A 13,748-nucleotide genomic window follows, 5' to 3' on the forward strand; every position below is an offset into this window, starting at 1 on the left:
GTGTTACAAAATGTGTTAACCTGTCCCAGTTAGATCCAAAATCTGCGGAGTAATATAACATTAGCCAATTGAACTATTGTGCTGTTGATAAGATGGGTGAATGTCACACACTAGTAGAATTTATATTACAGTAGTGTGCAGATATCCGCCAGGTGTGTCTGTGCGGATGTTGGTACAGGGAGTTACAGTGGATGGAAGCAGCAGACTGAGATACAGGGGAGGGACGCAGAGAGAGGAAGCATGACAGTGACCAGCGACAGATATTTGGGGATAGAGGTTAAAGTCTCAAGTCTAAAGAGAATCTGAGAATAAAAAAGACAGGGGGTTCCTGATGTCAGAGCTTTGGACAAAGCAAGTGCAGTCTGGCCCAAGTCAACACACGCTAGAATTGTGTGTCAAAATAGAGAAGTTCTTGGACATGAAATTGACACACAAAAACACAAAAATCAAGATTACGTGCAAGCAAATACGTAGTAAAACCCTGCATGCACACACACGAGTAGAGTACGTACTACTTAGATCGCGATGATTTGTAATTTTACGTGATATGTGTAAATAATGTACTGCTTATCATGGAGAAAAGCAATTAAGGGACACCGCCATGCATCGCTAAGGGGCAGTAATGCTGCTAAAGTCCTGTTGCTCTGCATATAATCCATCTCCAAGCTGTATGCCTTCCGTTTCCATCCCTACTTGTTCAATATTCAGCTTCATTTTCTACAGCAGGGCTGCCTGGGGGTTAATTTCAATTTGGTCCCAGTTATGGATCTGATGCATGACCAAATGAGCGGAGAGGTAGGAGACACACAAACACATGCAGTGCAGCGTGGATCGGCTTGTTGCTGCTTGTGGTGAACTTCCCGCCTACATTTGAAAACCCCACAGCCTCTCCATCGTGACTTACTGCCAGCATCACCAGAGGAGGAAGAAAGCGGAGTGGAGGCGAGGATCGAATAAGGAATCCTCTCCAGCTGAATCACTGCTTGGCTGGGTGTGTTTCAGCACCACGGACAGCGGCCAGCAGCTCTCAGGCTTCCTCGTACTTTCTATCTGTAAGCATCCTCGCGTCGCGTGCTTACAATACGACTTACATCCAAAGGAATGATGGAAAAACAGTGTTAGCCACCATCCCCCATTACTAGAGAGCAATACTTGTTATTGTTTGTGTTAAGATGCACCACGCTTCCACTGGCACCCACTTACCCTGAGCATGGCAATATTTAGACCCCAGGACAGCACCAATCAGTGTTTACCAATACCACAATTATCACCTTCATCTTAGCACATCAAGCCATCTGCCTTTCCCTGCAGCAGTCAATTTAATCCAGCTATTGCTATTTTGTCTATAAAAAGAAGAAATATGTTTTTTGATAATTATTTACACTACTAGCGAATGGAAGACAGAGGAAAGTAATTTTTTCTTTCGATAATAGTGTGTTTTGTTTGTTTGCTTTTTAGCATTTATTAGATAGGACAGCTTAAGATAAGCAGGGGGGAGGGGGGAGCAGAGAGAGGGAACGACATGGAAGGACCATAGGCTGGAATCGAATCCAAGCTGGGGGACCCCATTAGCTCACCCATCGCTGTTGCAATATTGGAAATTATTTAATAATTTGACTGGTAAAAAAAAAGTAATAATAATATGTGGCCTTTAAAAGGACCAGTTTATATTATTGAGTGCTCAGCCATGAATACAACACAGCCAGTGTTTGATTTGTCCATTCTGGGCTGCTGTAGAAACATGGAGGTTCATAGCAGACTCAGTAGAGGAGGATCAACTCCCTCTGTGGATAACAACGACTCATTTTCACACTAGTGAAAACATACCTACGACTATTATATTACATTTCTGCCAATAGATCCTCCTGAATGTTACACACTGGACCTTTAAGTGCAGAATTTACTGGATAAATAATTTATATTGAAGTCTGTTTTGTTTGCGTGTGGTCTGTGCATGTTTGCATACATGTGTTCTAAATGCAGCACTGCCCATGGTGAAACTTTCCTGCACAGAGAATAATGCTTGAACCAGCTCAGTCAGGCATGGTTAACCTGAGCATTCACATTTGTGCCTGATTGCAGCTTGTAAATATGCCAGGATTAACTCAGGAGGCTTTCTTTAACTCTGCTTGGGTCTGTATGCCATTTTTTAAAAATAATTTTCACAAACAAGATCATTTTTTATAGGAAATTTCCCTTCGACAACCCAGTTTGCCCCCATTAAGATCAATTATTAACTTCTTATATGCAGAATTATGAAACAGGAATTAAAGACTCTGGTTTGCCTTTTATGAAACCGTTACCCGCTTAATAGACAGAGTCACAGCTAATAATTAGCATGAAACTAGTGCAAAAGGCTGGATTCGGATAAATGAGAGCAGTTTAGCTGTTTGTAATTATTTGGTGAAAACCACAGGCTAGAAATGTTTACTCAAATGAAGTTTCCATAGTTGTCTCAGTATTGTTGTTTCCTGAGTTTCTTTACTTGTACACACAAACATGCACACATGAATAAACACACTTCACTGAGGCCCACTGCCACACTGAGCATGAGCACTGGGTGTGTGTCTGTTTGGGACTGTGGTGATGACTTCACCCTCCGTTTAGCAGAGTAATCCTCAGCTGGAAACACAACATCACATTACCCTCTCAGCATCTCTCCCGGTCTGTTTATGTCACTGTATCACGATTCTGCCTCCCTCTACCTTCCTTCAGTCCGCTGTTTCTCTGCCTCTTCACAACACTGTAGCCAGTCCGTACAAATGTGATTGATTCAGTCAGTTACTCATCTTGTGTGTAACTGAAAAGCATTGCACTGGTTCTCTATTGAAAGCCATTAATCTGAGTGACCTTTGTCTCTTTCCAACACATTATGCACCAGTTACACAGTGACCTAAATCCTTTGATTATGGACTGGTTTTATACATTGCATTAACATTATATTCTATCGTAGCATATTTTAACTGTCAGCAATTTCCACTGCAGAGGATTGACCTGGTTAGATTCAAGTGTCTGGGGAAACATGCTGGATCTCTTCCCAATTAGATGTGTTTCTCCCCTCAGAATAGCTTTTATTGTACAGAAGCTATATGATAAAAGCTATAAATCTGGGTCAGTAAATACACTCACAGGAATGTTAAGTTGCTAAATGCCTGACTGTGATTGCTGACAGCTTACAGTGACCGAGCAGGTAGGGGTTCAGTTTCCTGGTCAAGGATGCTTCAACCAAGCAAACAGCTGTATAGACACAAACTGGCAGACTGTAATGCAGATTAGAGTTTATATATATAGTATATATAAAATAATTCCCAGCAGAAATAATCCTATTCATTAAGATAAACCTTAATGGACCCAGACAAAGAGCTGCTTTCACAGCTACACAGATTTAGAAGAAAAAAATGAAGAAGCAGGATGTAATATAAATGTACTTTACATTCTGATGTAATCATCTCAATTTACATGTTAATGCCCGACACACCAAACCAACATCAAAGAACTAGCGACGACAAAAGCCCACCGTACCTTCAGCGCCTGCGTGAGATGTAATAACTCTCCATATTAGCAGGGAGCGGTACTCTATTCAGAAAAGAACATCGGAAGACCTAGGACTGCAGATATAAACAAAGGCAGCTCTATGGGTGTAGGTTTGCCCGCTCTCACAGACGGTTTTGTAAAACAGCTGCGAAACAGCTGCGAAACACCAGCCGTCGGTCGTGTCAGGGTCTTTAGTCTACCTGCTCCCACAGACCAAACACATGCGGGTTAAAAGAACGACATGTAAGCATTGCCTGTCCATGGTGTACCCGTTCCAGGATGCAAAATTAATTGTTTTGTCCACCAGCAAAATGGCAAATGAATATTCATATTTCACCAGCCACTCAGTAGATTTTCATTGTTTTGGCTGGTGAGTGGTCAAATCTACTAGCCACTTGCATATTTTACCAGCATTCGGCTGGTAGATGGTGTTCACTTCGTGCCCTGACTGATATGTCAAGTTGAATAGAAAGTGAGGCTCCCTACCTTAGAGCTGGTTGATGCATTTTAATGGCTGTAATTTAATTTTATTACATAACAGCTGAGTGCCGAAAACAATTGTGTCTGAACTGTATCTGTGAGGAGGGGGTCGCTTGTTTCCCACGTAACCGAGGGACATGAGAGAATTACTGTATAATACATCACACAAACATCTTAAAAAGAACTAAATTAGCAAAGAGAATCTGTGTGATGTGTGCTTGTTAGCTCGTTGCTTTGAGATGTGATTAAAAGGCCAAGCTAGCACCCTGAGGAGTGATGGGGCGGGAGCACGAGCAATCAACTTGATTTGCTGTCAGTTTCCATAGGCAGCGTGAATGTTTCAGCATGTAGAATTCTTCTCGCCTTAATCGTTTGCCAGTGGGAGAGTCTTTGGAGAAAAGGGAGAATGTAATTCCTTAGAGACGGGCTTCAAGTATGTAAAGCTTTAGGCGGGAGCATCAGCAGGCAGAAACTAAAATAAGCCTTTGCTGTCTTTGAGGAAAAAATATTTTATGGACCCTAATATTTGCTTTTATGGAAGTGCGTAACATCAAGGCAACTGCTTTTTCTCACAGTCATTTATTGGCTTTTAGGCTTGTGTGAAAGCAAATTGATTGAATTATATGGATGTAGAGGAGAGGAAACGTTTTCCAGTCTTGAATGGACTGCACTACACTTATAGAGCACCTTTCTAGTCTTTCAACCACTCAAAGTGCTTTACACTATAGGTCACAATCACACACACGACACAGCATCACAAAAAATTAAAACAGATTAATACATAGCCTACATGACCTACATGTGGTGCCATATATCAATCATAAACAGAAGCACACTCCAAGATAGACAGAAAGCGAATATATTATTAATATGTCATAAGGCAAATCCTTTCACAGAGTAACTCAGAAATGGTTGCCATGTCTTGTAGAATTTCTGAATGGAGCATAAAATCAAGATTTAAACTGCAAATGTTAGAAAAGTGGGACTCTACAGCTGCTCAGGTCTCTGTAAAACAAGCCCCAATCCACTCAAGTCACTCATCTACACAAAATGTGTCATTGTTGTGTGACTCACTTTCCCATATGAGAAGAAGGGGCCCCCAGTGATAAGGCATTACAGATGTTTCACATCGCCAGTGATATAGTGTCTTTTGTAGTTTGTTTTTAAAATCATATATCGGATGTGGTATTAAAAAAAATCACAGCCTTAACTTCATGTTGTCCTTTTTGGCAGCTTAACACGGGTCGCCACATGGTCACGACTTAGAATATGACACACCCACTTTGGTTCCCAAGGAAATGTTGAGAACAGTTCAAAACTAGGTGTGTGAACTGGAACGGAGCTGGACCCAAATGCAAGACAGCACAGGCAGCAGATGACTTCGGTGATTTAATACAACTTACTGGGAGGTGCAGGTACATGTACAGGTACAGGTACAGGTGGGTAGACTTATACTGGTGCAAAGCAAAAGTAAAAGAAAATTGGAATAAGGGAAAAAAACAACCAGGAACAAGGTAACCAGGCTGCACTGACACTGAAACAAGGGCACACACAGACTAAATACACAAGTGAGCAGAAGGATAACGAAAGACAGGTGAGAATAATCAGGGTGGGGCAGATAATCAAAACTAGAGGGAAAACAAATAAAGACAGGAAGTGAAATTTTAACGAGACACAAGAAGAATTAGAAAATAAAACAGGAAATAACCCAAACCATGACACTGTGATTATTAACCAGCCACCTGGACAGTGACCCCAGTTATAGTTTTCTGCCAAAATCCAAACTTTACCTGCATGTGGTGTTGTTCATTAATTCACTAATTATGTGCTTAGCAAGAAAAGCATAAACAGAAACATGCAGAAAGATTTACAGGTAAAAAATGAAAACAAAAAAGGCATGTAAACACGTTGATCTCCATACATCTGGATGCATTGTTAATTCACATTAGGATGTTATATTATTTTCAAATTTTGTCCTCCAGCTTTATCACTCTATTAGGATAATCAGGGGAATTATTTAAATGGGGGAACATAGCATGAAGATGCATCTAAATAAGTCAAAATAAGAGCAAGACCTTTTGAGAGTCACCCGAGATTTGACATTTGACAAATGGACAAAGCCTGACCCAAAGACAGGAGAAATAAATGACTTCTAAGAAAGGTCATTAAAGTGTGTTTAAAGATGTCTGGCAGGTCGCTCCATCATCCAGGAGGAGCCCTGATCAAGAGGCAACGCACAGCTTCTCCTACTGGATCTCTCCAAATGCAAAGACACAACAGTGACGGATGAGCAGAAGCAGCGGCAGCAAAATGAAAAGCCGGGTTCAGAATAAATAGGTCAGGAAGGAAAAAAAGTGAGAACAGACGAGGAATAAAAACAAAGAAAACAAAAGATGCAGCGATTGACGAAGGACATCCTTAACGCATCTGTCTCTTTCACTGTGACCCAGTTTTATCGCCGTTCACGCTGGTGTGGGTGTGAGAAATGTGCTGTGGCGTGTGTGTGTGTGTGTGTGTGTGTCATATATATATGTGTGTGTGTGTGTGTGTGTGTGTGTGTGTGTTTCTGTTCTCTTTTTTTCTCAGGGCTATAACTTTGAGTTAAATACCTAACCTATCTTCAGCAAGGGAGGCTACGTTTGTGCCTGTAACACAGACGAGGCTTGTTTTTCCTGATTTAGATAACCGCTCTTTGGTGAGACGTTATCAGGGCAGGGGATGGGTTGTGAGTTATTGTGTCACAGTTTTTCATTCAAACACAAAATCTGTGCGTGGAGGGAACAGGTTAATTCTGCAAGTCATTTATTCGTCTACTATTATTTCTCCTCCAGGTATGAACAGGAAACGGGCTCTGATTTCAGACACTTTCAAGGTGAAGAGAAGAAGAAATGGCCCAGAGAAGTTTGGAGCTGTCAGTAATGGAGATGGTAGGTCTGACTGCTGAAAACATAACTGCAAATGAGCTGAAATCTTATCAAAGGATGTTAAAAATCACTTTCCATCTATTTGTATCCTAAAAGGACTCACTGACGTCAAATCCACCCTCCAGTACCTCATGACACTGTTCCCCAGGAAGCTCTTCAATGACACCTTGCCTCCGATTGTTTTTAAGCACCAACTCTACAGCATACACAGTGACAAGACTTTGGTGGACAAGGAGCTGGTAGGATGTCTCTTTAGTGTCAGAGAGGTCATGTGTTTTATGAACTACGTGTGAAAATACAACCCACCGTCCTCCTTTTGGTCCACAGAATAAACTGCGGGAACGAGGAGAACTGCTGATGTTCCAGCTTGGATTTGACGTGGAAGCTTTCGGGCTGATTTTCGCTTCCGACTACAAGGCCAAAGTGCTGGCGGGAGAGGAGGGCAGAGAGACGCAAGCCACCGTGAAGAAGTTCTTAACAAGCTGGCTGTCGTCTTGGCACCGCATCTGAGCCTCTCAAGCCAAAGACAAGATGCTGAGGGCAGTTCTTATTCAGCAGACGGAGCATAAACGCTCATGCACCTGTTGAACACTTTGCGAAATACTGTAGCAACAAGTTGGGAAGTTTCATGCGTAAGCCTTTGCAAAATGTAAGCTCTAGCCTTTGAACTAAAGACGCTGTACTCTTTGTTCTTACCGTGCAGGCCCCATCGTCAGAACGGTACTCTTTGTCTTAAAACCAGCATGATCACCGTGTTCACAAAATGAAGAAATAGAAAAAGCAGAAAAACAAACTATGATCTTTAACCTTTTATGTTGTAAATAACACATCTGACGTTCCTTGGCTTCATTCATCTCACCACTGTACTCGCCCGCAGCTGGTCTAACGTCAGGGGTCCTGACTGGTGAGGGATGCAGGCAGCTGGTGGCTTTCAAATTCCCCAACTGCTGGGCAAAATTCAACCAAGTACTATTATACAAGGTGAGTGACAAAGGACAAACCAGTACTTTGCACTTACACAAACGTCTGCTGTGAAATGTCTTCTTGATGTTTTTGATAGCCGTTCTGTTCATCTGGAAGGACGCCGGTTTGTCTTCTCACCGTTCGGCTGTTAGGTCGCAAAGCGGTGCTCGGCCGCCATGGACGAAGAAGTCTCAAATATAGCGAAGTCTTCAAAGGCAGAGCTAGCAAGGCGCACCCGAAACAACCTCCTATGTGAAAATACACATGAAATACCCACATACAATGACATTGTTTGGTCCCGCGGAGCCCTTGGCTGGGAGAGGTAACATTTGGTCCTGTTTACCAGTCGCCTGCTTCTTTGCAATTCTGCGGACAGTGTTGCTCTTGTTAAAAATTTGAGCGGGTTTGCAGTAGGTCAGAGTTCAGCCATCGCTGTCCAATTAAAAAGGAGCAGGTCACCCTCATGCAGCTGCTCCGTCATTTATGATCCTCTCAGCGCAGTAAATTGAGGGGGTTATGATTAGCCCACAGGCTAGAGGCCTGACTCTCAGGTGTTTACAAAAATCGTGCTTTTGTTTACTTGTCAACAAAAAACCTGCCAGCCTGATCCCCGTTGAATCCCAGGAAATCTTAAAGTTAAACACAGATACTAGATTTCTGACAAATAAGCAAACTACCTTGTTTTCAATGAGCCCATTTTCAAACTTGTATCCCAACAATCAATTGCTGACAGATGTGTACTACTTCTCTGGAGGGCGCCCCCACTGGTGAATCCTGCAGTTTGTTTCATCTTTAATTTACTGAATAACAATGCCTTTTTGTTTATTCATTCGCCATACCTACGCCAATTCAGAGGACATTGTTACGCCCACCATTCCTACCTCAGCTTCTGCCTGAACCACCGCCACAGCACACGCCATCCCCCCCCCCGACCATCGAGTACGGTGCTGCGTGCTCGCAGCCCAGCGAACGAACAGCTCAACAAGATGTAGCAAAGTGTTTGTGCTAACAGACTGAGTTAACATTCACACTGTACGCACAATTTCCAGATTTACGAATTCTGTGGCAAAAATGTATTTCATGAAACCTTGATGGGTTTAGTGAAACTCGTCAATTATGTTACATGACCCGTGTCAGGTTTGGTTTGTAATCCAAAAAACTATTTAGCTTTCCGCTCATAAGTCTGTGACTCGTCTGTCCCCTCTGTGTCTCGATGTTGCCCTAATCAGAGCCCTCAAAACCTGCCGCCCAGGCCGGGGCGGCACCACACCCACTGTCAGTCAAGAACAATACCAGCATTCCACATGTCACCGTGGGGTGTTTTGTCAAGTGCATAAAAATATAGCCACCAAATCCCCACTGCTAAGCTGATTCAAAGTAACATCTATACATCAATCTAATCCACTAATTATTAAATTGTTGACACTGTGTGATTCAACTATACTTCATTTACCTAGAAGCCACTCGGACTATCATGAAATCCTTGTTCTGTGGTCAAATAAAAGTCCTAGAAACAAGATCAGAGATCCAGCACGACCCCGGTATTAGGTATCGCATGTTTTACCAAATAATGTCAAGTACTTATGACAGTTTCTTTTTTTACAAAACTCCTCACCATTTTTCCTGTTTCATCAGGGAAACCGAGAGTTCTCCATTGTCCAAACAGAGAGGCAGAGTAGAATCTGTTTCTACTTGAATTTATTGGCTTTTTCAAAAAAAAAGTGTACAATAGCTTTTATCATAAAACACGCGCATCCACAAATTGGGCTTGAAATTAAAGCACCAGCTTGATGTCTGAAATACAATACAGATGACGCCAACAGTACTGTAACCCCCTGAATCTAGTAGTTCAAATACATTTTCGTAATAGGGAAAAAATAGTAAACTGTAAGATTCTACATCTCAGTTTCTCAGTCATCACTGACTTGCACATACCATGCTCATCAGCCGCATTAATTACAAAAGCCTACAGGCCTTGTAGCGGAGATTAAAACGGTTAGCCTTAAGACTGTAGACGCGTAATCACAACCCACACGGATCCCCATTCATCAGTGTTAGTATTAACCATCACACGTGCAGTCGCACACCCCACAGTGATAACTTCTGTGGAGAAAAGATACCCAAAAAAGCTCAAATACCCCCCACATGAACTTATAACCAAAAGACTGAGTCAACTTGTATACGTCCCACCATAACCCGACAGCTAGGCTTTTGTTACTGTTATTAGCCCGCAGGCCATCCGCGCCCGACTGATGCTCCTCTCTTAGTGACATTGCTTAGCCAGTATGATGCTACTTAAGAAATCAAAAAAAATGCTTGCTGGCAAAAAAAGGGTTGTTCTGACTAAAACTGCCACAGAGGCATTAAAGGTGGCTCTTTGTTTCCCCGCCACCGAACAAACACCCTAAACAAGGCTTCTAATCCGATCATCTCATAAAGCTTTCAGCTTTTGCAGCTCCTGGGCAGCTACACAGCTTCGAAACACTCTAGGGAAACATTTGCAAAAGCAGGAAAGAAAATACCCAATTAACCACTTGACTGGCAGCCACACACACAAAATACACTGAATCATCGTTTTTGATCCATTTTTAAAGCCACGCGACGTTGTACATAGCACTGTTCGGTGTCCGGAAGACCTCTGTTTTCCCAGGTCTGAGCAATCCCCCGTTTAGTATGTGTTCAGCCCGCACGTCAGTCAACTTCATTCAAGCAAAATGAATTACACGAATCCATGTGGCTCGGACTGAAAACAGCATACCCCTAGCTCAACTTTGAACGCCAAAACAAAAAAAAAGAAAACCCCCTTCACAGATGGTTACTTCAAGCTCCTGGCTTTGACAGTGCGGTGACACATGACTCGCCCTCACAAAGTGAAACTGAAAAAAACTGCTATAATGCATTGATCATACGCAGGAAGGCTGAACAAACAGCGGCAGCACCAGGGCGAACGTCGCTCAGGCTGGATTTTCGAACGCGTTTTAAAAGGTCTGAGAAACCCCAAAAAGAACAAAAAAAGGTTTTTTTTTCCTGCTAAAATACGCACCGCTGAAAAATTGCATTTTGGCGAATCGTCTTCTTCCCCACTCAAAACAATATACGACTGTAAAACAAAAAATTAAAATAAAGGTTGACAACCAGTGGCAAAAACAAACATTGAAAAACATTCCACGGTCGCATCCTTCCTTTTTTCTTTTTTTACCGCCCAACAAAAACATCAAGTCCAATTTAACGAAAGGGAACTCCAGAGAAATTTCATTTCCACTTGTCTATACACGTACTACATGATGTTGGGCAATGAAACTAGGGTCTATGAATCTACCACACGCTCCTCAAATCTGACCCTGATGTCAAATTGTTTTCATGGAAACGGATTGGTATAACTGCTCGTAAGCCGTACACTTATGGACAGGAGAGAATCGTGAAAGTAACATTGTTTTCTTTGTGTGTCGTGTGTGTGTGTGTCGCTCCAGTGTAGCTGGTGTGTTTCTCCTGCGTCTATAGCCACCGCTCCACCAACTAAAGCCCGCCTTCGTTCCCCTGTAACCGTCTCCAACGTGGAGAAGTCTTAGCAGGAAGAGAGCATGTCTTCCCCCCTTTCTTCCTTGCACCGTGTGGCAGGGCAGAGGGGACGGCCCGGATGGCCTCGTCGAACAGTTTTAAAGGCGCGCTGTCAGTCAGCGGCTGAGCAGCTCAGGCTATTGACGGAACCTGAGGAAACGCCAATGAGTTTCCTTTAAATGCCTTTCCCAGCCAGGGGGGAGAAAAAAAGGTCACAAGCAAAACTCCAGTGGAAGTTAATAAGCTGTTGTCCTACCCAACTCTCTTTTGCGCATCCGCCAGTCTCCTTGGGGATACTGTAATTCGGGGAAGACGTTTCTCTCTACCTTCCACAGCTTCTCCATAGTGTGCCTTGTCATCTCTCAGATCCAAGGCTGGTACGCCCACCAGGATGATGGGGAGGTGTTGGGACCAATGGTGTCTCACCTTCAGGGTACCACTGCACAGGACCACAAAGAGGTTTATAACTTCCTTAAACGCCTGGTCTAGGGTTCATCCCGTTGAACAAGTCAATTTTGCCGAGAATGACCGTCGTTACCATTTGAACCTCGGCGTCTTACTTCAGCCAAAAGCTGTTCCAAACAAAAACTGACACACTCAATCATACAAAGCTATTGATGGTAACATGCGGTGAAATTTGTTAGGCAACGCCGGTTACCTATTTTACACATCCTCGACACAGAGGAAGCATTAGCTTTCATGTTGGATTGTGTTTTGTCCAATATTCACGTTTTTTTTTGCACTCTAACCCAACTCCTTGAGGGACAATATCTGGGCTTGTTACCGCCTGCTTAAAATGGCTCCATCTCTGACTTCACCAAGATTAGTGGCTAACTGCGTCTGCTCCTGTTGTTATAGTGCTGAGCAGGTAGCTTACAGGGGGCTTTATCAGAGCTCGCTAATGCAGGGGTGAACCAAAACAAAATGAGCTTGAAAGACGTAATGCTCACCGTAGAGCGACCGCCGGGAACTGGCAAGAGGTTTGACTGATCTTTTTTTTTCATCCACTAAAACCACTGCATTTTATTCAGGTAAGTTCCACTTCCCTCCGTTCACGGAAAAAAATTATCCTCAGCCCCTGGTATTACGACCAACCAGCGATATGTCATGCCCACTCTGGAGAGCAGACGGGAAGTTGGCCAAAGTGGTAACTCTGCTTCACAATTTACGAAGTGCATTCTGGAGCCCGCAAAAAATTTTTTCCCAAACCGGTTGGGGTTGGAGCGACAGCTAGTGTGTTGACCTCGCCCCCACCATCCTCGAAAAAAACAAGGCCACCTCGCCAACGGCGCCCCGATGTCACCCCGACCGAACCGTTCACCTTGGATTTCCAGAACACTTACGATGGCGGCTTGGAATTCCACGCCGAGGGAACAGGTCTCGACGCAGGCCAAGCTTCAACTAGAGCGAGACATGCGTAGGAACCGACTACTGAGACATCACATCACAGCGACTCCGCTTCCATCAAACTCGTAGTCATGTGATCCCATTTAAACACTCGATTTTACGCCTGGCAAGCTGTTTATACCGTGAACAAAGGCCTTCAACTCGCTTTACTCCCACTGCTCTATCTCCGAGTTACCTGGCTTACGGCATTGGCTGCAGCAGGCCAAAACCTGGTCAAACGCAAATCCAGTTTACCCAAAAAGGCTCTTAACCCTTTTTGTAATCCCTCCCCTAATGAGCACCCCGAGATACTGGTGATTCTAAATGCAGACATGAAAGTAAAAGGGTTGACCTACCAAGTAAAAACCTGTGGACCGATACGCATTATCATAGGTGCCTTGTTGTATATGCGTCGCCACACAGTTACACCGTTTCTAGTCCCAGCAGGGAGTAAACTAGGGAAACTACGAACCCGTTGCAATTGCGGTCTTTCTACGGCATAAGCCTAAGACAAAACAACACAGATACATCTCCACCTGGCATCCAAATAAACGCGCATTGTCGTCAAGCGCGCAATCTGACCGAATGTGGCATTTATAATTTATTTGGGCTATGGCAGGCGCTGCCAACTACCCCGTGCCTGGAGCTGGCAACATCCACGGGTGCTTCTCACACACACTTCATCCATCTCATCTAAAAAAGTCCCGCCTCGGGCTTGCCCTTGAGCTGCAGATGAGCCATTAATAATCTTTCGGGCAAGATCAACATATTACAAAATGAGCAGAGTTCGCAAACACGAGTAGACCAACTGGGGTGTGAGATCTGGCATGTACTGAACCTGGTCAGCAGCGGCAGCACTCTGTCAGATGGTGTCGGCACTAGCAGCAAAGGTGAGCTTTTGGG

At 43.6% G+C, this 13,748-nt stretch overlaps 1 pseudogene; it reads left to right on the forward strand.

The window, feature by feature from the left end:
- Positions 1-6,705: 6,705 nt before the first annotated feature.
- LOC118328759 lies at positions 6,706-11,948 on the forward strand (annotated as a pseudogene).
- The last annotated feature ends 1,800 nt before the right edge of the window (positions 11,949-13,748 follow it).

Source organism: Morone saxatilis, unplaced genomic scaffold (genome assembly GCF_004916995.1).
Source record: "Morone saxatilis isolate NCDOM2014 unplaced genomic scaffold, NCSU_SB_2.0 Contig18, whole genome shotgun sequence".
Taxonomy (NCBI): domain Eukaryota; kingdom Metazoa; phylum Chordata; class Actinopteri; family Moronidae; genus Morone; species Morone saxatilis.